The sequence below is a fragment of the Camellia sinensis genome, chromosome 4 (assembly GCF_055761805.1).
Source record: "Camellia sinensis isolate YWXY chromosome 4, ASM5576180v1, whole genome shotgun sequence".
NCBI classification, from domain to species: Eukaryota; Viridiplantae; Streptophyta; class Magnoliopsida; order Ericales; family Theaceae; genus Camellia; species Camellia sinensis.
In genome coordinates, this window is record NC_138964.1 from 139,342,201 (window position 1) to 139,366,018 (window position 23,818).

A 23,818-nucleotide genomic window follows, 5' to 3' on the forward strand; every position below is an offset into this window, starting at 1 on the left:
TATTGCATGCATTAGGCTCGGTACATCACGCTAACTGCATTCGTATCTCAATTCAAAAAATTGACTATGTGATAGTTGATCGCATTTCATATGCCATGCTTAGGTTAGCCGAGCCTGCCTAGATTGCATTTTTGCATGTGATGCATTAGCCATTTTTAACATGAACTAGGACATGCATGTTTGCTAACTAGTTTACTATTTTGGCACGGAGTACGATGTAAGTATTTATGCTTTAGCATCCTGCATGCGTGTAAGTGTTGCCATGACAGTATGTTTGCCATGCGGCTAAATGCTTATATGATAAACTGTTTGAAATGCCTGTGGGTGAAGGTTGGATTGTTTGAGTTGGAAAAACTCATTGAAATCCGTGTTTTAGCCTACTTGCGAGTAGCAAAATTTAAAGCATTTTCAAAACAAACGGATATGCAATGTTTCTTTCCAAATTAGGCAATCTAGTCTATACTTGTTTGCTGCGCGCATAACATAGTAATTCTAGGCTAACAATTGGTTTAAGAACACATAAAGTTTTCAAAATCGGATATCATGGTTAGTAGAGGCCGGTCTTCGGACCGGGCGAAAGGGGGTGCTCATAGCTGACCTTCCCCGATCATACCCAAGCTCCCGAGCCGAGACAACTCCGGTGATGACGGACATGTGGCCTTCGGCACCGAGTTAGGGTTTCCTAAATTTCCCATTAAAAAACATTTAGGTGGCGACTCTGTATCTGGCAAAGCAGTCCATGTTTGGCACTACTTTTTTCAAAAATCTGTTTCTCAAAACGATTTACCAGATTTGGACTCTTTGGTTCAGATTAAGAACCGCGACAACAAAAATCGCGAGTCCGAACTATAGCAGCGGGGTCCCCCTCCGCGGGCTTGTTACACCAACTATTAGGCTTATTCGGCCCACCCCCCATCTATAAAAGGAAGGCACCTCATGGCATATAGGTATGATCTTTTCTCTGCACTCTACAAGCAACATTCTTTACTATTTATACTTTTCATTCATGGATTCTAACTTCATCATCGGAGTGTCCCCGGGCGGAAACCCCGGTTCGGTGGCATCAACCATATTTATCTCTTGTAGGTTTATAGAACTATCTTTGTTGAATCTCACCAACAATCCATGTGAGAGGATATTTCATGGTCTCACAATTGGCGCCGTTCGTGGGAAAGACTGAATGAGATCAACGAAGAACACAACAAACATATTGCTGTAAGTAAACATATATTGGTTGCATTAAGGTTAGTGCACTTTCTACAAAAGCAAAATCAATCCCAAGTAATACGGCCCACGGCTGGGTCTCTTTCATTCTACTTCAACTTGATTTTGTATCTATAGTATCTATAATACCAGTTATGGTGGGTTGTTGTTTGAATATCAATTTTTGCTCACTACAATGGCCGAGTATGTAACATATTCTTGATCAATTTTTTGCCCCACTTATAGCTTTTTTTTATACATTTAGATACATTTTTAATTAATTAATCATTTACAAAGCAGTGCTCCTAAAGCTACTCGAACATTTTCATTTTCTCTCTTTAAAACTAGATTTCACACTTTTGTTTGTGGGAGTTTCTTTTCGGCATTATACAAACGGTTGCTAAGCAGAACCCATTTCTAGCATTGTTTATTTATTTATTTCTTTACAAGAGTTTATTTTAAAATTGATTTTTAAGATATGCATGTTATTGAATTAAGGAATTACGTTTTGTGGCTCCCCAACTAAGAAACAAATGGCTAGCATCTTTCCTTAATAAAGATTTGTATCTATGTTGTTTCGGTAACCATACCCGTTGTTAACCTTATTCGACAACTTTTATTTGGCAATTGTTATTTGCAACTTTTATTTGGCAATTGTTATTTGCATATGGACTGCACATTCTGCATGTTATCAACTCCGCTTCGACAACTTATTCGGCGTATTCAGCAACTTTTATTCGGCATATTATCGAGTTTCAACAACCTCTTCGACAACTTATTCGGCAAATTTTATTCGGCATATTACCAACAAGTTTCAACAATCTCTTCAGCAACTTTTATTCGGCACATTATTAATAATTGGGTCTGGCTTTGGTCCAGTCCACCATCGGACTGGACCGTGCTGTTGGGCCCGTGGGGGCCTACCACGGGTCCCGTTTTAAAAATCTGAACCGTTCAATGTGTAGAACTCTTCGCGTACTATACGCCTGTAAAAAATCACGTTGATCGGATATCGATAGCTATGTGATCAAATCCGTTTTTTGTCAACCGTTAATTTATTCACCGTCCATTTTTTTTTATACAAAACTGTTTTGATCACATAGCAATCGATATTCGATAAAGGTGATTTTTTATAGATATACAGTACTCGAAGAATTTTACACATTGAACGGTTCAGATTTTCAAAACGGGACCTGTGGTGGGCCCCCAAGGGCCTGCCCAACAGCACGGTCCAGTCCAATGGTGGACTGGACCAAAGCCAGACCCTTAATAATTATTCGGCAACTTTTCTTCTGCATATTATCAACAGCATTTCGGCAACTTATTTGCTTATTTGGCAAGTTTTATTTACATATTATCAATTGCATACTCTGCATGTTATCAACTCACCTTGGACAACTTATTCAGCTTATTCGACAACTTACTCGGCATATTGGCAATGCTCCGAACCGGCATATTATCAATTCACAACTTATTCGGTATATTACAGTTGCAGTTCGGCATATCATTCGGCATATTATCAAGAGCAATTTAATATTAATTTCGTATTTTATCTAGCATGGACAACTTGTTTCACACTATGATCTCGACATAAAACTAGCACCTTGGCTTACCGAAATCCACATCTAACAATACCAGAGGATTCGCATCGACTCAAAGAGTCCAAAGCCACTAACCAAAGGAGCAAAAAAGTAACCGGCGCTTGCCGATAGTTGCGCAATAGCCCATATTTTCCAAAAAAAAAAAATGCAATTTTCAACATTTTCAAATCAAGTTTTGATTATACCAATGTGAAGTACTTATCGAGACGAGTCCAACACAACAAACCGCATCGAAATCGGAGCTAAAACGAAGTCGTACGAGCCAATTGAAATTTGCCCAGAAAATCACATATTTTGCCGAATAAGACGTCCAGAGTTTGCATGGAAAACAAAAGAAATTATTCAGTGCATCGTGGCTAAGCTACATCCCATAATAGCTGAACAATCACATTCAAATATAAACTTTGTTGAACACAAACATAAGGCTTTGTCTTGGTACAATGGTTCAATACTCTTTTTTCCTTCCAAAGGCAAGGGTTCAAGTCTTATTGGCACCATCCTTCTATATTTTTTATTTTTTGCCAAAGCCACCAAGCCAAGCCAAGAACTTATCCAGTGCTTTGCGAAGCTCAATTCTTCACCAATTTGAGTCGTCTCATCTATTTTTGGTTGCACTTTCGCCCTCAGGGGTCCTATTCCAATGATCTAATATTCGTTTCTAACTATTTGATGCATTCCGTGCCCATCCGTACGGACAAAATTTTCAAATTCAACTCAAAAAAAAAATACAAATTTTATTTAAAGAATTGAGCACAATGGCTCTCACTTCGAATATCACCAAGCACCCTACTTTGTCTCGGCTCCATTTCGATATCGCCACGGCACCGAACAGGGGCACGAAATCTATTTCAAATTGTTATCGATCTACTCGGCAATTTTGGCCCAAGTCAATTTTATTCCGTCTGAGTAACGAATCATATTCAAAAGCAATGGGGCAAATATACGTTGGACAAGAAACTCAACTTCAATAAATTGGCAACCATTGCCAACCAAGTTCTTAGCAAATCCAACTCCGAAGGGACGCCGACACACCGCGAAGCTAAGAAAAATCGCCGACCAAAAGATCTACACAATCACCGACCCAAGTGTAGCTGACCAACTTTTCGGCAAAATCACATCATATATGAAATGAACACCGATGTTTTGACACTAGTTACTCGGCAGTGCATCAACTTTACTCACCTAACAACATTCTTTGGCACAACAATTGCCCACTGGGACATCTTAGCCAGTTTTCCGCTTTCCAATTAGGGCATATCAGCTAATCATCATCTCGGCACCTTTGATATGCGTGCATACTCGGCCAACTTGGTACAAACATTACAACGACATTTACTTGAGTTACACACTCCCGCTCTTTTTCACACCTCCCCAAGCAAGCGCTAGTTTTGGGGCAATATATCACACACTTGGCAGTCGACAGTTTCCATATTTTTGTGCGTCGTCATTTTACCAAAGCCGAATCTTCCCTGCAACATAGGGCAATAGGAATCTGCATTCCTTCCGACTAACACCTGTCATTTAAAAGCAATGGGGCAAGTCTATCTTGGACTAAACGCAAACCGAGCAACTCGACAATTAAATAGTTGGCCGAATATCTACTTGGCAATTCCTTACAAGCGGAGCAATATTATTGGTGATTAACACATCCACCTTATTCGGTACAGAATGCATTATTCAAAATCCTTGCAATATTAGCGCTTGATCGCCACTTAAAATCAGCAAAAGTCTCGGAATACAGTGTAATCTTCGCATTCGACACGGAGCGCCATCAACACAGGCCTACACCCTCGCTCGAGGGTAATAATACCGTGGTCCATTTTATGGCTGATATATCTACCTTACTTAATCTACATTATTTGGTTCAGGCAATCATTTCCGTGCTTGGTACATAGAAATATCACTAGCTCGGCACGAAAGTCCATATTTTGAAATGCTCTTTGCACTCGACAATATACTACACCCTCGCTCGGGAGTCATAATACCGCGGTCTACAGCCCTTGCTTGGGGGTAACAATACCGTGGCCCATCATTATGATTTGTTTGGAACTCATGTGATATAATTTCATCCTATGATAGACACATGTATATTTATACATACATTCAAGACGTACGTACATGCATACATTCAAGCATACATGCAGTCATTCATTCATACATTTTATTCATTTATCTAGAGTTATCAAAAAACCTAACAGATATTTGAACAGTGTAACTTGGCAAGAAAAACTTTCATTCCTTCTACCGAAAACAATGAAAGTTTTAGGGTAATTGTGGGAGCCAGAAAATAATATATATCGACTTATTAGGCTAACCCAAACAAGGCCTGCCAAGAGGCCAACTATTGGGCTTATTCGGCCCACCCCTCATCTATAAAAGAAAGGCACCTCATGGCATATAGGTATGATCTTTTCTCTGCACTCCACAGGCAACATTCTTTACTAGCTATACTTTTCATTCATGGATTCTAACTTCATCATCGGAGTGTCCTCAGTCAGAAATCCCGGTTGGGTGGCATTAACCATATTTATCTTTTGCAGGTTTAAGGAACTATCTTTGTTGAATCTCACCAACAATCCATGTGAGAGGATATTTCATGGTCTCACAGCCATCATGCAATGAAATTGCATCCATTGATGATTTGTGAATCAAATTTACTACTCCTTTGAGCTGTTTGATGATAATGAGGGGTAAGTTGTGCAAACAAACCCTTGAGAATACCCTGTGCTTGCTCTATTTACTCTCTATTGCAGCAGGAAAAACCAGACATCAATGGCCGGCAAGCCACTTTTGTGAATGGCAGACCCTCATCTGTGGCCAGCAGGCCACCGTTTCTGGCCGGCTGGCCACCTTTGCAATATCCAGAAGTGTACTTTTTCTAGCAAAACATAGTTGGTTTTGAGGTAAAAAAAAAACAACACAAGTGTTTTACTGTGCAACAGAGGCATCTGGAAGCGAAACAATGGCTTTTTCGGGTGTAAATCCGCACATACATGAACATTTCTCATTTCCTGAGGCAAAGTAGTTAGAGTAGTTAGCTTAATACTTCTCTCATATTGTATTCATGTAGTAATTAGTTAATTTGTAATTCATTAGTTAGTTCTAATTTGTTAAATAGTTAATTAGTGTAATTAATTAGCTAGTTACATAGACTATTTAATTTGTTGTAATAATTAATTAGCTAGAATAGTTAATTGATTTGTTGTTGTAATAATTAGTTAAGTAGTTTAGCTAGTTCAATTTGTTTTGTAATAGCTAGTTAATTAGCTTAGCTAGTTAGTTTATTCGGACCCTCCTGTGTGAGGGCGCGCAAATGTAATAATGTGCATATCTTCCAACCTCACGTCTTTCTCCTTTTTATTTACTACCTTATGTTGGTTAGTTTAGGGCGTCATGTTTTGTTTAGCATCTCTCATGCCTTACATCCACTTGTCTCTCATGCATTAAGGCTCAGTTAATCATTCTAAACTTGCATTGTTAGTTTAACGCTTCTTTGAATACGTGCTTAGACCATATGCTATCAAATTGATTCATACACCATATCAGTGGCCAAGCCTAGTAATTGCACATTGTATGTGTTGCATTAGTCATATTGCATAGTTAGGATTATGCATTATTCTAACTTTGTCATTTTTTTTGGCTTGGAGTACTAGGTGAGCTTTTTTATACTTTAGCATATTGCATTGTATGTTAGTGTTGCCATGTTTAGCATGTTCACCATAAGGCTAAGTGCTTAAATGATAAACTATTTGAATGCCTATGAATGAAGACTAATTGCTTGAATTGGAATAATTTGAGTAATGTTCCTATGCGATCACTTTTTCAAGTGGCACATTCACAAACTCTTTTCAAAAAATAAACATGAGATCAAGTGTTCCAATTCTTGCAAATTAGTCTATACTTGTGTGTGTGCGCATCACATAGTAATACTAGCCTAATAATCGGAACAAGAACATATAATGTAGATAAGAATCACATCATGATTAGTAGATGTCGATCTTTGATCAGGTGAGCAGGGGTGCTCAATTCATGACATTTCCCTCTTGTATCTAAGTTCCCGAGCCGAGACAATCTTGGTGATGATGGACACGTGGCCTTTGGCACGAGTCATGTGTTTCCTAAATTTCCCAAAAAAATATTTAGGTGGCGACTTTGTATCTGGCAAAGCAGTCCATTTTTGGCAATTTGATTCAAAATTGATTTTTCAAAAGATTTGCTGGACTTGCACTCTTTGATGTTTATCTATTTCACATTGCACTTGTGAGATCAGATTCAGAACTGCGGGAGTCCGATACTGTAGGGCTTATTCGTCTTCCAAAACGAGCGCGAAAAGTCGAGCTACAGTTGGTTTTTTGATATAGGTAACCGTCAATCTTGGGCTGTTAACGTAAAGTCAATAACATTGACTGTGAGATCAAGAAAAAGATTAATTTATGCTCGAATTAGGAACACATGGTAATGTTACCGAATGGCCATTCAAGGAAAAAAACAAACCAGCCAACAAAATAATGGGCCACCAAGTTTCGATGTGGAACTCATCCCTGCAAACAAACCAACATATTGGCATAGTGTAAAAAGAACTATGTCATTCAGGTTGCAACAAAAACCTGGTATCGTAATAAATTCAATTAATGGGGTTTTCGACGATTTTAGCTACTGTAATTCAGAACAACAACATGGAATACACCATAAATATGTTAAAAACCGCAAATAAGCAACAATTACGCAGTGTATGGAATGGGATCAATATGAAAGGGAATGGTGTGGATTTGGACATCATGTTATCAAAGCACATTTATTAACATTGTAAACACAATCAACCTTTCCCCATGCAAACAAACATTTGAAAGAAATTGACACCAATATGGTCTTTGTAACAAACCTAGTTTTTGGACCAACAAATTAAGCAAATACTGGCTGTCTATATTGGCTCTTTACATGTCTTCCTATTATGGTTGTCTAACTTTCCGCATCGACCACACCGAATACGCTGGATTACTTCACCCCTCAATGGAATCCTCTTTCGTTTGGGCCTACCCAGTAGATGCTTAACTATTGGCGGTGTAATCATGTAGTTAGCTGTTGTAGCAGATGGCTTGTCCACAATTGGAATAGGATATATCGTCCCGCTGTACGATGATTTGAATGTTTCTATGTGGAAAGCACGGTCTATTGATTCATGAATGTCTTGCCCGCTATTACGAAATGCGACAATAGCATGAGAACATAGGAACCCGTTTATCTACCACTGAAAATAAGAACACGTCTGCCTGGCCACGTCTACCAACACTGACAGATGGGAGTGGACTTCGTACACATTGTCATTAGCCTAGCTGACACACCACAACCTGCTGTCATTGTAAGCCTTTGCTAGTTTTTTATCCCATTTTGAACATATTACGCCGACCCATTTTGTGCATTTAATTCTGCGTTCCGCCATCTGCTCTATGATTTGTCTCTTTACCATATCAACCAGTCTAGTGATAGGAAGATGTTGAGCATCGCTGACCCAATTGTTAAATGACTCAGCAGCATTAGAACACATTTCACCGTATCATTGGCCCCTGTGAAATAACCAATATGATTGCAAACAAAGAACAGAAACAGTGACAAACACGCAACTAATTAACACAACACGTTGGCCAGAGTGTGAACTACCTGAAATACGCGTTGGCCCAGTGTTTGGGATGCAAGTCTTTCATAAAATCGTCAATCACAACTGGGTTGCACTTCTTTAATACCTCTAATTTCTTGTTGAAACAACTAACAGTGGGTGTGTAAGCACACTCGCATAATTTGTGCAACAAGCCAATTTTGTGCGAAGCGTTGACGTATTTCATTTGGTCTCGTAGATTCATTTGAAGGTAAAACAAACAATTCCATGATGTGCAGACGAGAATATGTTGGGCATAGATTACAACAGCCTAATGTGGCAGTTAAATATGAACGTCAGCGTCCGGATGTCACCGACAACTTCTTTCAAATTCTGAAGAAACCATTCTCAGTTGGCTGAATTTTCGGAATCAACAATAGCAAACGTAACAAGAAACAATCCTACAGACATAGCATGAAACCATATGGTATAATAAAATATGTTATAGTCAATTGGATAGAATGAAAATGGTATAATAAAAAATGATATTGCAAATTTGCAATGTGTCATTTTTTGTAACTATCTGTATAATGCATATGTGATAAACTATAATAAACCTGCAATAAGCATGTCAATATATTTTAAATTACCATTTGCTATCAATCTCATGGCATCCCATTAGTACGTAGGGAAATTTTGTGACAAAGTTACATTGTAAACATATTGGATGGACCACTATGTGACTAGTTACACATGGGATAATAAAAAATAAGAACACAACGGTACCTTGATTATCGTCTTTTGTGGTAGCAGCAAACAAATTACCCTTGAACCTGCCTTTGAGGATGTTTCGTCCAGGAAGAGCAAAGGCCGACAATGATTGAACCCATCTATACAAGCACGGAACGATATGAAATACCGAACGAACCTCCACTTTTTTGATCAAATTCAAGATTAATGTAACTGTTTGGATTTTTTTTCCATAACTGATTCACTGTACCACCTGAGTTGGTCGAATGACATAGCGTGATCCCCATAAACTTCACCCCTCACTTTCTCGACACCCAACCATGCTACCCGGTAACTAATGTCCAATCCATAGTCATTTTTTAAATCAAACACCACATCTGTGGAACGTACCAACGGTTGTCCACGCACCCGATTTGCCACAACAGAAGACACCAACTTAGACCCCGTACGCGGGTTCTTATAAGTTCGTACTGCTACCCCACAAGTGTGCACACCATCAAACCTCTTAACACATAACACCTCTCTCGATGGTTACACCCTCGCGTGAACTGACCAAGAACAACCCGTATCCGCTGTAAACTTACACACTACAGTAATACGAACCGAATCATTTTTAACATACTTGAATTGGAATCCATATTCTACTGCATACTTTTATAGAACTTCACGGAATTCATTGGCACCCCCGTCGAAACATTGACCGACATGGGTAATATCATACACCTATTGAGCGGACAAAAATGCCTTCGACCTGTTAGGGCAATATGTTGGTAACAAATCCGTTTTGTCTTCCACACCAAAATTTAGACTGCCATGGGAACTCGCACCATCCTCCGCGTCACCACCCTAACATTGCCCCCCGCCCTAACACTCTATGCCTGAATTAGGACATCAATGTGATTTAGCCCAAACGACTTACCAAGACACAACATATTTTGAATATTGTCATCGCTATCTACCTTAAACTTCTTATACTCGGAAACATCAAACAACATACACACCGCCCCTGGTACCAAACCATCAAATTTTCCACAAATATGATCAATCAACTATGCGAATGTCAACTCGTATTGTGACCGATCAATAACATTGGTCTGCCCATACGTGCACACCAACAATATACCTTCTTCCATGCCTATAATACCAATATTCCCAATCCAGTTACGTAAAATACAACACAACAAAACGCATTTCATGTGCATACACATAAAACCAACAGTACATATGTGATGTTAACACCGCAAAACACACCCACACACACAAAAACACCGACAGAAACACCCATCAAAAACAACACCGCACACCAACCTTACAGCAGCACAGAGCCAACATCATCCCACAAAAAAAAAAAAAAGGCGTAACACGCCAACACAACAAAAGTACTAACCTGTCACAATACGATTGGCATTAACACCACCTGATGAACCACAACAAAACACCACCGGAAATGATCACAACCACAGATTACAGCCAGCGACGGAAAATATGGCCAAAACCCCAGACAATATCTCCACACTCTCTCTCCATAAACCAATGAGATCAATGTTAACCAATTAACCCGGACTCCTCCAGGATAACGTTTCCTTATCCCCACAAAAACAGAAACAGTCAATTAGGAAATAACAATCACACAAAGGATATACATGTAAAATCGAATAGTATCTAACCCATCTAAATAAACCTTACCAAAAAAATAGGGCTAGTTGGTGTACAAGAAAACTCTCAGGACCAAATGATTTAACTTTCCTCCATATAGGATTTATAGGTAATTTTTCCTTTTTTGTTTTCACTGAATTTTTTAATATTTTAAGCATTTTTTTTTTAATTTTTAGACACACTTAACATAAATACACTTAAAATATATAATATTTGTGAAATTTTCTTTTAAAAAAATTCACTAAATACGAAAAATATAAAAAAAAAATGAAAATTCAGTACATTTTTCATTTTTTTTTTTGTATTTATTAGCTTTTTAAAATATTTTTTTACAAATATTTTACTATTTAGATACATCTAAATAAGGTGCATCTAAAAAAGTAAAAAAATTACTTAAAATTTTAAAAATATTTACTAAAAATAATAAACAAATAAATAAACTCAATTTCTAAAAAATTGAATTCAAAAAATTGAAACTAAACACTCTGTAATTCTTAGGTTGGGTGAAAACTCCATTGATATTAACTTGACACGATGGCTTCTTTGTCTTACAAGTTCAATTTAAGGACATTATGAACATGTACAATACATACGATTATATTGTATTGAACAATTTCTTAAAATATGAGATTTTTTTTTTTAGATTGTTTAAAATATGGGATTTAAACACTAAAAAACTTGTTACAATATAAGATTTATTGGTGATGAGTCCACTATTATGAGTATATAAAACATTAAATCCAGTGATTTCTCTATTTTGGTGTTAAGATCATAGTTAATAAAAACATTGTTTAAAATGACTTTTTTTTGGAGTGGTGCTATTAGCATTCCATGAATTGTTTTGTACCCTTTATTTCTTTGGACTTTCACTTATAAATTTTGAAACCCTTAAAATTTCTTTCCCTCCCTCCAAATAATATCAAAATTATCCTTGTGAAAACATTCTACCCATTGAATGCACACCCCCTCCCCCCCCCCCACACCCCCATACCCCAAAAAAACCCAACTTCCAAAAAAACCCTAACAAAGCACACAAAGAAGAAGAAGAAGAAGAAGAAGAAAAAGAAAAAGAAGAGGCAATGTGATTACTGTCTCTATTGTCTCATCTACCATTGTCACAGTTGGATGCTCTCTCTCTCTCTCTATATATATATATATATACATACTTAATTTCTTAGTTTTCTCATAATAATTTCTTCTCTTGCAGAAAAAAATTATAATAATTGGTTTAATTTTCTCAGTAAAACAGGTCTGAACCTATGAATAATGTTCGATTACCTGTTTCCGAACAAATAATAAATGTTCGGTTACCGTTTCCCAAACAAATAAACAATGTTCGGGCCTGTGTTCCCAAATTTCGGTCATATGTTCGGGAGTTCAATCCTGAAAAAATGATGAACAAATTTTATTATTTTGTCATTTTTCTCAAGAAACTTACCCTTACAAGGTCAATCTCCTCTAAACAAAGAACAACATCAAAGCAATGAACCTCCTCTAAGTTTTTATTGTTGTACTCCTCTCATTTCATGGAGTTGTGGTTGCCAAAAAAAACTTTCACTCATTATCATTACCAAAGAAGTGTAGGTAATCAAATGGTTGCCACCGTTACCGCCGGAATATTGCCGTCAAAGGGTTTTCAAGATTTTGAGGGTTGGTAGGTTTTGAAGGTAGGATTTGGAAAAGATGAATGAGTGGTAATGGAGGTAGGTGTTTTCATAAACCCTAATTCATAGTGTAGTGGGTGTGTAAGTTTAATTGTGAGATGGGATATTTCAAAATTAATGATGTCCTTTATAGTAATTTTATTTAAAGTTATTATTGTAATAAAAAAATTAAAAATTAAAAGATCTAAAATAATTTATAAAGTGTTAATAATATCACTCTCTTTTTTTTCAATTTTTTCCTTATACTTTTGCCATCTCTACTTTTTGCCCCTAGCCTTGCACACAATTATAAATCGCTGTCCACTGTCGGTGACTCATTGGAAAAACCATACCATACATAAGTTACTTTTCATGGTACATAAAAAAAAATATGAATTATTAGATTTAGATAAAATAAATATTAGTCATTCGATGAGTAGATAGCAAAATTATGTAGAAAAAATAAGGTGATTTTTCAAAAAATATAATAATTTTAATTAATTTTTGAAATTAAAAAAAAATAATGTTAACTTATCATTTGTTAATTGTTATAAACATATTTACTATTTGCTATTCACTTATTTACAATTTGTTATGAATAAGTTTACTATTTAAAATATTACCTCCTAACAAGTCACCTTTATTTTTCGAAAATTATGTCTTTTTTTGCATTTTAAATTAATTTTAAATACTAATGACACACTATCTTTAATTATTTTAATTACCTTCATATTTTGTCGTGTTGTGATTTGTAAAAAGTAAAATATGATATGTAAATATTAATATGTTAAAATTTACTAATTTTTTAAAAATAGTCATTATTGTGAAAAAATAATTTTTGATATAATATTAAAAATAAATTTAAAAAAATGTTTTCAAATTGTAAGATATTTAAATTTATTTTTTTTAAATTAATTTAAAATAGTTACTTTTTTTAATACCTACAGCACCAATCTTATAGAAACTTTTAATCATAATTTTTTTTTTATCAATTTAGTATCCATATTGAAATATTTTTTTCTTCATAAAATTCATAAGTTTTCTTCATAATATTTTTAAATATCTAAAATATTGTAAAGTATAAATTGAAAATAAAATAAAATAAAATAACTTAAAAAGACTTCCCATTTGTCAATATTTATTAATGGTAATAAATAAATAAATGTACAGTAATTACTTTCTTTATGTACTACGTTTGAAAATATTAATTGCTATATAAGAATATATTTAATTAGGAAAATATAGAAGAACTCTCAACTCATTTGCATACACAATGAGCAAGATTGTGTTTTTTTTTTTTTCTATATTTTTTCATAAAGAATAAATGAAATAGGATGATTTAGATTTTACAAATTGAAGATAATTTTCAGATAATAATTTATCTATGTCTCTATCTCTCTTTTATTTTAACATTGTGTGATATTTTAATTTATAACTTTTAAGATTTTGTTGGAAAATCATTTCTCTAATCTCTCTTTCATTTTATCTATGTCTCTATCTCTCAACTCTTTTATTTTAACATTTGCATACACAGTGAGGTTTATTTGAATAGTAAGTGAAGTTTAGAAAAGTGATAAGTTGAGTCTCATCGATTAGTAAGTATGGTTGAATGAAATAGTAAGCCAAAAACAATGAAGTAGTAAGTGGAATCTATTTGAGTGGTAAATCAAGTCTAAAGATGTGATAAGTGAGGTTTATTTTAGTGATAGTCAAGTCTAATGAAGTGATAGCAAGTGGACTTTATTTAAATGGTAAGTAAAGTGTAAAAAAGTGATAAGTGGAGTCTCATCAACTACTAGTAAGTATAGTTGAATAAAATAGTAAGTAAAAAATAATAAAGTGGTAAGTGGAGTTTAGTTGAGTAGTAAATCAAGTCTAAAGATATGGTAAGTAAGGTTTATTTCAGTGATGGTCATGTCTAATGAAGTGGTAGTAAGCGTGGTTTATTTGAATGGTAAGTAAAGTATAAAAAAGTGGTAAATGGAGTTTCATTGACTAATAAGTATGGTTGAATGAAATGATAAGCCAAAAGTAATGAAGTAGTAAGCAAAATCAAATATAGTAGTGTAGGGGAATATTTTGTGAATGACAACACGTGGCCAAGATGACACCGAAGTATCAGCCGAGTTGCCACGTGTCTTGGTCATGGCGCCGAGGTGATCTCGGCTAGGCCGAGGTTATCTGCGGAGATACCGGAATCCAAGATGAACGAATAAGGGACAAGAGTTCTAGAATGGGAAAGGACCTTAGTCTAGATAAAGATAAAGCTCTTAGGGAGTTTATCTCTATCTGGCTGGGAGTCCTAGATGAGCATTAAGCCAGAGTCCATTGATGCTAGGTTTCTACGGGGATTAGGTTAGTGCTGGCTGTAAAAGTAGGGCACCCTCGTGGGTCAAAGGTATATTTTTTGTATTCTCGCTAGTGAGTTAAGCACTAATTGCTATCTTTGAGAAATAACTGAGTACTGACTTGATCGTCGGAGTATTCCCGGGTGGACGAACCACCGCTGGAGTTTTATCTTTCTATGACAGATTGTTTGGGCACGATCTATTCTGCCTATGCTTTCTTGTTGAGTTCCTGTTTGGCAGTGTGGTCAGAAATCAACACCCACAATTTGGCGCCGTCTGTGGGAAATGTAAGGAGAATAGATGGCCAACGACAAGCAGAAAGAGAGGATTGGGGGCGACCACCCTAGTAGGAGTGGTAAAAACGCTGATCCTAACGCAGAGGAGGACAATTGTAACGAAGAACCTCGAGATAAGAATCCTGAAGAAAAAGATGTCGGCCAAGAGGGAGACGTACCGAAGAAAGCATGTCAGGTCGGGTATTACAATGAAAGCTACCTCCAGGTATGGAAAGATAGATGTCTAAGGAGGGACGACGAGATGAAGGGGATGGTAAACAAATTGGCAGACCTGCAATCGGTTGTCAATTTCATGATGCAGAACAACGTCATGTAGCCACCGTTCCCATTGGAGGACACGCCGATTCCGGCGGCCAAGAACGATGCCCAGAAAGAGGGGTAGAAAGTAATCCCCGTAGTCTTATAGCATGACAGGGCAAGGGAGCATTCTCATCGGCCTTCATAGGAGGTCGGACAAGGAGAATCGATCAAAGGAGAGTCTCGGAAGACACATCATGCCAAAGAAGCCTACGTCAAAGAACATCGGCATGTTCAAGGAAAGGAACTTTGTTTTGACACGATGAATGAAGGAAGGTCCAAAAGGACTCATAACGACATCGGGAGCAGCGCACCAAGAGGCTGAAATCCGGTAACAACCGAGCTCCTGGACGAACTAAAGAGGATTTGAGGGATTACCTCTAGATGAAGCGACAAGATACCGAGATAACATCTCCGGTCAAGCTGAGATTGCTGTTCTCAGTAGAAGTGGACAAGTTTGAGGCCTCGAAGAGGTTCCATATGTCGAGATTCCAGATATATGATGGTATGTCCGATCCCAACTTTCATGTCGGCTTATATTTAAACTCAATGACACTATATATCGGGAACGAACCGTTACTTTGCAAGGTGTTCCCCTCGTCTTTTGGGGAAATCGCATCAGATTGGTTTCACAAGTTGTCAAAAGGGACTGTGAGAAGTTGGGAAGGCTTGGCCGAGATGTTTGTGGCTAGATTTGTTACAAACAAACTACAGTCGTTGAGGGTAGACTCCCTGATGGTTTTCAGAATTGGCGAAGATGAGAGCCTTAGGGCTTATGCCAAAAGGAATTATGAGGTGTTTAACTGAATACCAGGATGCAACCAAGAGGTGGTGGTCATATCTTTTAAAAATGGCCTAAACGATGATTGTCTACGTCGAAAATCACTGGCAAAGACATTGTCAAAAAGTATGGAGGAACTTATGGCCGAAATCGAGAAATATGCGAGAGCAGAGAAAGACACGCCAAGGACAAATGCGTCAAAGCAAGAGAAGAGGAACAACTCGCCGAAGCGAGGCCGAGGTAATATAAATTTCAATAGACAAGAAACAAGATTAAGGGCTACACAGGTAGTCCCCACAATGTTCCAGATCTCGGTTTACAAAGTCTTGGAAAGGATCAGGAATCAGCCTTACTATAGAGCACCAGAGAAGATCCCTGACTAATTTATGGGAAGAAGCCTAGGGAAGCACTGTGCCTACCACAATGAGGATGGGCACCTGACTCAGAGATGTAGAGCCCTAAGACACATCTGGAAGACCTGGTAAGACAGGGTCACTTAAGGGACTTGGTAGATGAGGCCAGAACAAGGGAAGAGGAAGCAAGGTTGCTCCAGGCACCAGCAGCACCACCTCCACTAGCACCACAACCACAAGCAGACGGGCCTCGAGTGATCAATGTGATTCACTCGAAGGTCAATGAGAACGAGGTACGTGGGGAGACTTAAAGGGTGAAACACTTACAGCATGTGTATTAGGTCCAGCAAAAGAGGCCTAGGGCAGACGAAGGACCAATGGTGTCCTTTACTGAAACCGACCTAGACATGGTGCAGCATCCATGCAATGATGCTTTGGTGATATCCCTGAAGATTAGAGAATGCCAGGTAAGGTGTATTCTGGTTGACCAAGGCAGTTCTTGCAACATCATGTATGTCAAATGTTACAAGGAGCTCGGCCTTCACCAAGATGATCTGGAGCAGTCCAACAGTCCAATGGTCGGGTTCAATGGAACGTTGACATGGCCCCTGGGAGCAATAAGTTTGGAGGTACAGGCAGGCACCAAGAAGGTAAGCATAGAGTTCACAGTAATTGACACCCCCTCCCCTTACAATGTTATCTTGGGAAGGCCATAGTTGTACGCAATGAGGGTTGTTCCCTCAACACTACACCAGCTGTTGCGGTTCCCAACAGAGCATGGAATTAAGAAAGTTAGAGAGGATCAGGTGGAAGCAAAGAATTGCTCCATGGCAGCAATGAAAACTACCTGCAACGTGCAAGAGATAGAGACAGTAGAGATTGAGGACGAGGACATAGAGGTCCTAGATGACGTCGGCAAAGAGCCTGCAAACAAAAGTGAGGAAGCTTTGGAGAAAATTCTGGTCCAGCAAGAGGATAGAGAACGCTTCTTCTTCCTCGGCTCAGGCTTGGCCGAGAAAGAGAAAAGGGAGTTAGAAGTGTTCTTGCGAGCAAACATAGAGGTGTTCGCCTGGATGCCATACGAGATGTCTGGCATTGACCCCGAGGTCACATGCCACAGATTGAACGTAGATAGATCGGCAAAACCCATTATTCAGCGGGCAAGGAGGCCAACATTGGTTCATGTGGAAGCAGTAGAGGAGGAAGTGGACAAATTATTAGAGGCTAGAGTCATCCGAGAGGTAAATTACCCTATCTGGTTATCCAACACTGTGGTTGTGAAAAAGAAGAATGGAAAGTGGAAGGTCTGCGTGGACTTTACTGGCTTAAATAAGGCTTGTCCCAAAAACAGTTTCCCACTCCCCAAGATTGATTAATTAATGGATGCCACTTCAGGACATGGAAGGATAAGCTTCTTGGGCGCTTATAGGGGGTACCATCAGATAGCAATGTACCTTCTTGATGAAGAGAAGACTACATTTATCACCTCAAAAGGGTGTATTGCTACAGAGTGATGCCTTTCGGGTTGAAAAATACAAGAGTAACGTGCCAGAGGTTGGTGACCAAGATGTTCAGACATCAAATTGACAAAACAGTGGAAATATACATCGACAACATGGTCGTGAAGACCAAGGAACCTAAGGATCATCTGGCCGACTTGAAGACAATCTTTGACATCCTAAAAACATATCGGCTTTGACTCAATACTTCAAAATGTGCATTTGAAGTTAGGTCTGGTAAGTTCTTGGGGTACTTGGTTACCAGAAGGGGCATTGAGGTAAGCCTAGATCAAATCAAGGCCATCCTGGATTTGAAAAGTCCAGAGTCAGCAAAACAAATGCAGATATTGACAGGAAGTGCCGCAGCCCTAAACAGATTCATAAGCAGAAGTTCGGATAAGTGTAAACCATTTTTCAGTTTGTTGAAATAGGCCACAGACTTCTTATGGATAGAGGAATGTGAAGTCGCCTTGGCCGACTTGAAAAGATACCTGACCACAACTCCAGTTCTCTCGAATCCAGTACCTAGAGAGGAGCTATTCTTGTACTTGGCGGTTTCAGAGCATGTAGTAAGTGCAATGATAATTAGAGAAGAAAAAGGAGAACAAAGGGCAGTATACTATGTAAGTAAAACCCTAGCAGGCGCAGAGACTAGGTATTTACCCCTGGAGAAACTAACACTGGTGGATAAACTAGGTTATGAAAGGGTGCATGGTGGATACGGTTTTGGTGACAGAAATGAGGCTGGAGAGAGTATCTTAGATTTTGCGTTGGCTTCTGATCTGGTGGTGGCCAATACTATCTATAAGAAGAGGGAGGAGCATTTGATAACCTTTAAGAGTGGATTAGTTAAGAGTCAAATAGATTACTTCTTAGCGAGAAAAGTGGACCACCTAAAATGCAATGATTGTAAGGTGATTCCTGAAGAGAGTCTGGTCTCTCAACATAGGATTTTGGTACTAGATTTATGTTTTAGAGGGCAATACCAAGCTAAGAAGGATGGTGGGCACCGTAGGACGAGATGGTGGGACCTAAAAGGGGATAAACTAGAAATATTTAAGAATCGAATGGATAAGAAAGGTACTTGGGACTTAGAAGGTGATGCTAACACTATATGAAACTCGATGACCAATTGTATGAGGAGAATCTCAAGGGAAGTGCTTGGAGAGTCGAAAGGAACGGGACCCAGCTCTAGGGAAACTTGGTGGTGGAGGGAAGAGGTTCAAGCGGTAGTTAAGGCAAAAAAAAAGTGCTTTAAAAAGTGGCAAAATGATAGAACTGAGGAAAACCTTAAGAGCTATAGATTGGCTAATAAGGAGGTCAAGAAAGTAGTGAGAGAGACCAAGTTGAAAGTATATGATGACCTATACACTAGACTAGATAGTAAGGAGGGAGAGAAGAGGGTATACAAACTTGCTAAGATACGGGAGAGGAAAACAAGAGATTTTAATCAAGTAAAGTGCATCAAGAGTGAGGATTCTAAGGTATTGGTGAATGATGATGAGATTACGGAAAGATGGAAGAATTATTTTGAGAAACTATTAAATGAGGAACATGGAGGTATGACAATAAAGGAAGAAATAGCTAGTAATACGATAAACCAAGACTATAGGTTCTATCGCAGGATTAGGAACTTTAAAGTGGAAATTACACTTAAGAAGATGAAATCAAATAAGGCTTTAGGACCCGATGATATCCCTATTGAAGCTTGGAAGTGTTTGGGTAAAAAGTGAGTTGGTTGGTTGACTAGGTTGTTTAGCAAAATTTTGTTGACTAGGAACATGCTAGATGAGTGGAGGAAGAGTATTTTAGTGCCAATCTATAAGAATACTTAATTTGACTAATGAAATGGCCTTTGATAGGGCCACGTGGAGAAGAAGGATTCATGTAGCCGACCCCATTTGATGGGACTTAAGGCTTGGTTTGGTTTGGTTTTGGTTTGGTTATTTCTAGGCCCACAAGATTGTGGTGTTGACTGAACACTTTTTGAAATCCCTACTACAGCAAGGAGATCTAATAGGTAGGGTGGCCAGATGGGTAGTGGTATTGGGCCGATACGATTTAGAGTTCAGACCCAGAACAACAATGAAAGGCCAGGTTCTGGCCGAGTTCACATCTGGTGCCATCCCACGTTAGGCTTCGGTGAGGTGTGACTTAGGATGTCCAGGTGAACAAGAAGTGACCCAGCTGGGGATGAAAAACCCCACAGTAGAGCAGAAGAAAGAAGATAAACTCAAGCCCTGCGATATTTACATTGGGGACTCCTTCCGCCTGTTTATTGATGGGAGTTCAAACCGACAAGGAGCAGGGGCAGGAGTAGTGCTAGTATCACTAGATGGGCGATGCTAGAACAATGTATTCGACTAGGGTTTAAAGCCTCAAATAATGAAGCAGAATATGAAGCACTGATCGCGGGATTGAAGTTGGCAACAGCAATGAAAGCCGATGAGGTGGTGGTCTTCTGTGACTTCCAGCTTATTGTGAACCAAGCAACATGCAAGTATGCAACCCGAGATAAAAGAATGATAGCCTATGTCAAGAAGGTTGTTAGGCTACTAGCCTTGTTTCAGGACTGCCAACTACAACAGGTTAGCCAAGATGACAATAGCCATGCTGATGCCTTGGCTAACCTAGCTAGTGCAATGAAATCAGGGAAGGCAAGGACAGTAATAATTGATTATTTGTCAAGCCCAAGTGTGGAACCACTGATCACAGAGTACGAAACAATATGTGTGGAGATGGGACCAAGTTGGATGGATGCAATAGTAATATTCCTTAGAGATGGGAAGCTGCCAGATGATCTCAAAGAAGCACATAAGATCAGACTGAAGTCGGTGAGATTTAGTCTGACAACAGAAGAACATCTCTACAGAAGGTCTTTTACTGGTCCTCTTTTAAGATATGTGCATCCTTTACAAATTGAAGACTTCTTGTATGAAATACACGAAGGAATATGTGGAAGCCACACTGGGGGCAGATCACTTGCTCATAGGGCCATTACTCAAGGGTACTGATGGTCCTACATGCAGTAAGATGTTAAAGCTTATGTCAAAAAGTGTGAGAAGTGTCAGAGGTTCGCAATTCTGATACATCAACCAGCAGCAGATTTAAACCCAGTGTCCAGCCCTTGGCCATTTGCCCAGTGGGGCATGGATCTTGTTGGACAACTACCCCAAGCGACTAGACAAAGGAAGTTTTTGCTGGTAGCAACTAACTATTTCACAAAGTGGGTAGAAGCTGAACCCCTTGCGAAGATTCAGGACATTGATGTGAAGAACTTCATATGGAAGAACATTATCACCAGGTTTGGGATCCTAAGGGCAATAGTAGCAGACAATGGTACACAATTTGACAGTAAGCTAATCAAAAACTTCTGTACAAAGTACAATATCAAGAACTATTACTCCACTCCAAGTTTCCCTCAGAGTAATGGACAGAGAGAAGCATCCAACAAGACTATCTTGGATGGGATCAAGAAGAAGCTGGAAGCAGCTAAGGGAAAATTGATGGAAGAATTGCCCAATGTACTCTGGGCATATCGAACTACGCCGAGAAGATCAATTGGGGAATCCCCATTTGCCATGGCTTATGGCACAAAAGCAGTTATCCCACTAGACGTCAGCATCCCTGGGATCAGAACCCAAGGAGTAGAGAATGGGACTAACGAGGCATTCCTGGCCCAAGATGTGGACTTCCCGGAAGAAAGAAGGGAGAGAGTAATAATTCGGCTGAGAGCATACCAGCAGCAGCTTGCTAGGGCTTACAATAAGAAGGTTAACCCAAGAGAGTTTCAAGTTGGGGACCTCGTCTTAAGAAAGGTCGTCAGCAACATGAAGGATCCTAGAGAAGGAAAGCTAGGCCCAAATTGGAAAGGGTCTTATAGAATCATCTCGGTCGCCAGCAATGGGGCATATCAGCTTGAAGACAGTGAAGGCAAAGAGTTGCCAAGACCTTGGAACACTTGCAAGTTAAAGTTTTTCTATCATTAGACTTTTTTGTTTTTCGAAATTTATGTCATAATTTATTTAGCTGAGGTAGTAATAAAAATTTAGCCAGATTTTTTAAAATTTGAAACTTGTGTGATTGGACTAACTAGTCCTGTGGCGATGTTTCTGAGTGAAACATGACGAATAACTTAGACTTATTATATGGAGGAGTTGAATTATACTCGCATATAAAAGAATTGAACTAAGTTGAATTGAAATTAGACTCGCTATGTCGGCAGAATTAAACTTGGAATGGAACTAAGTGCATTAACAGAGAAACCAAGGTCGAGAACCTCGGCTAGTCTTTGTTTGAATCTGACTTCGGCGAAAGATTATAAATGCTTAATGTGAACATAAGGGAAAGTTATGTTCACAGTAGAGGGCAGATAGCTGGAGAATGATGAATGAGCTTAAAACTTTGAAGTGCTTTGGACTTGTCGAAATTTAACACTAGTTAAAAAATTTCAAAAAAATTCACAAGTTGAAGTTAGCAGAGGTTATATTAAAAGAAGTATCCGACATACGTACTCGCCAATATGACCAAGTTTCCAAACTTGGGAAGGATAGAAAACAGTAAGTAAGAGTGAAGTGGCAAGTTTAAAGAAACAACACTTGTAAAAATATTTCAAAATATTTTAAGTGTTAAGCAAAGGCTGAGATAAACAACCAGAAGTATATCCGAGGTACTTTACTCTGAGGAGATTATACAGTTAAAGGTATATTCTGAAAACATGCAAAATTATTCTAAGTATGAAAGTGGTAAACATACATAAGAGAAAAGAAGGCATTCAAACACTTAAAAGAAAGGAAAAAACTTGCTTTCAGGAAAAGATTACTTGTTCAAATTACAAAAGCGGCACATCGGCCAAATATGAAGCTAAACATTGTTCAGACAAAACAAAGTACAACTGAAAGAAGAGACAGTACAAAGCAAAGATAAAACATCCTAAGTACTAGGACTGATTTGTGAGTTCCCAACTTCAGATGGCGGTGTTGCATTCTGTTCGACCGCTATCTCGGCGTCTATCTCCAACAAAGTCTGATCCAGGCTCTTCTTAGCGCACTGGACCTCGGCCTCAGAGGTAGTTGGTTTGGGGGAGACGTCCTTGGATGCCAAGTCATCCTCCTCGCCCTGAGTCAAGTTTATTTGCTCATTAAGGGTGAGAGACTTGACATCAGTAGCAGCCTCCTCCTCCACTTCATCGGCTTCATTATCCTTGGCGTCATCCTCGGGCTCTGAAGGGAAAGGCACCTCAAGCTGGTTGATATCTCGAAGGTCGGAGTCAATGGAAACAACTAACTTGTTGAGGGCCACCGTCTAACCGAGGTAATAACCTCGGTTGCAAGCCAAGTTGACTTGTTGTTTGTATTGATCACGGACGGCGGCCTACCCCCTCTTCGATGGCTTTTTCATCAACCACCTTTACCTCGGCGTCCTTAGTGGCAAGGGCCTCCTGAAGCTTGGCCTCCATGTCAGCTACCTTGGCCTTGGTAGCTTCAAGGTCGGCTCTTGCAGCCTCGGCATCGTCATTGGCTGTTTTGACTTTTTTCTTAGCCAAATTTTGAGCAACTTTGGCATCTTTGGCTTGGTCTATTAGAGCTTGGCTGTTGGCCTGGGCTTTGTTGGGTGAGGATAGGAGTTTAGCTGCTTCTTTTGTCTTTCTTGCCAACTCCTTCATCATCATCTCAGCTTTGACAGCATATGAGTGAGTATACTAAATAGCCTGCAAGAAGTAAAACAGATTAGTGAGATTTTTTCTAAGTATAGAAAGAATTGTGAATAAATGAGTATAAAAGGATTACCAAAACTGA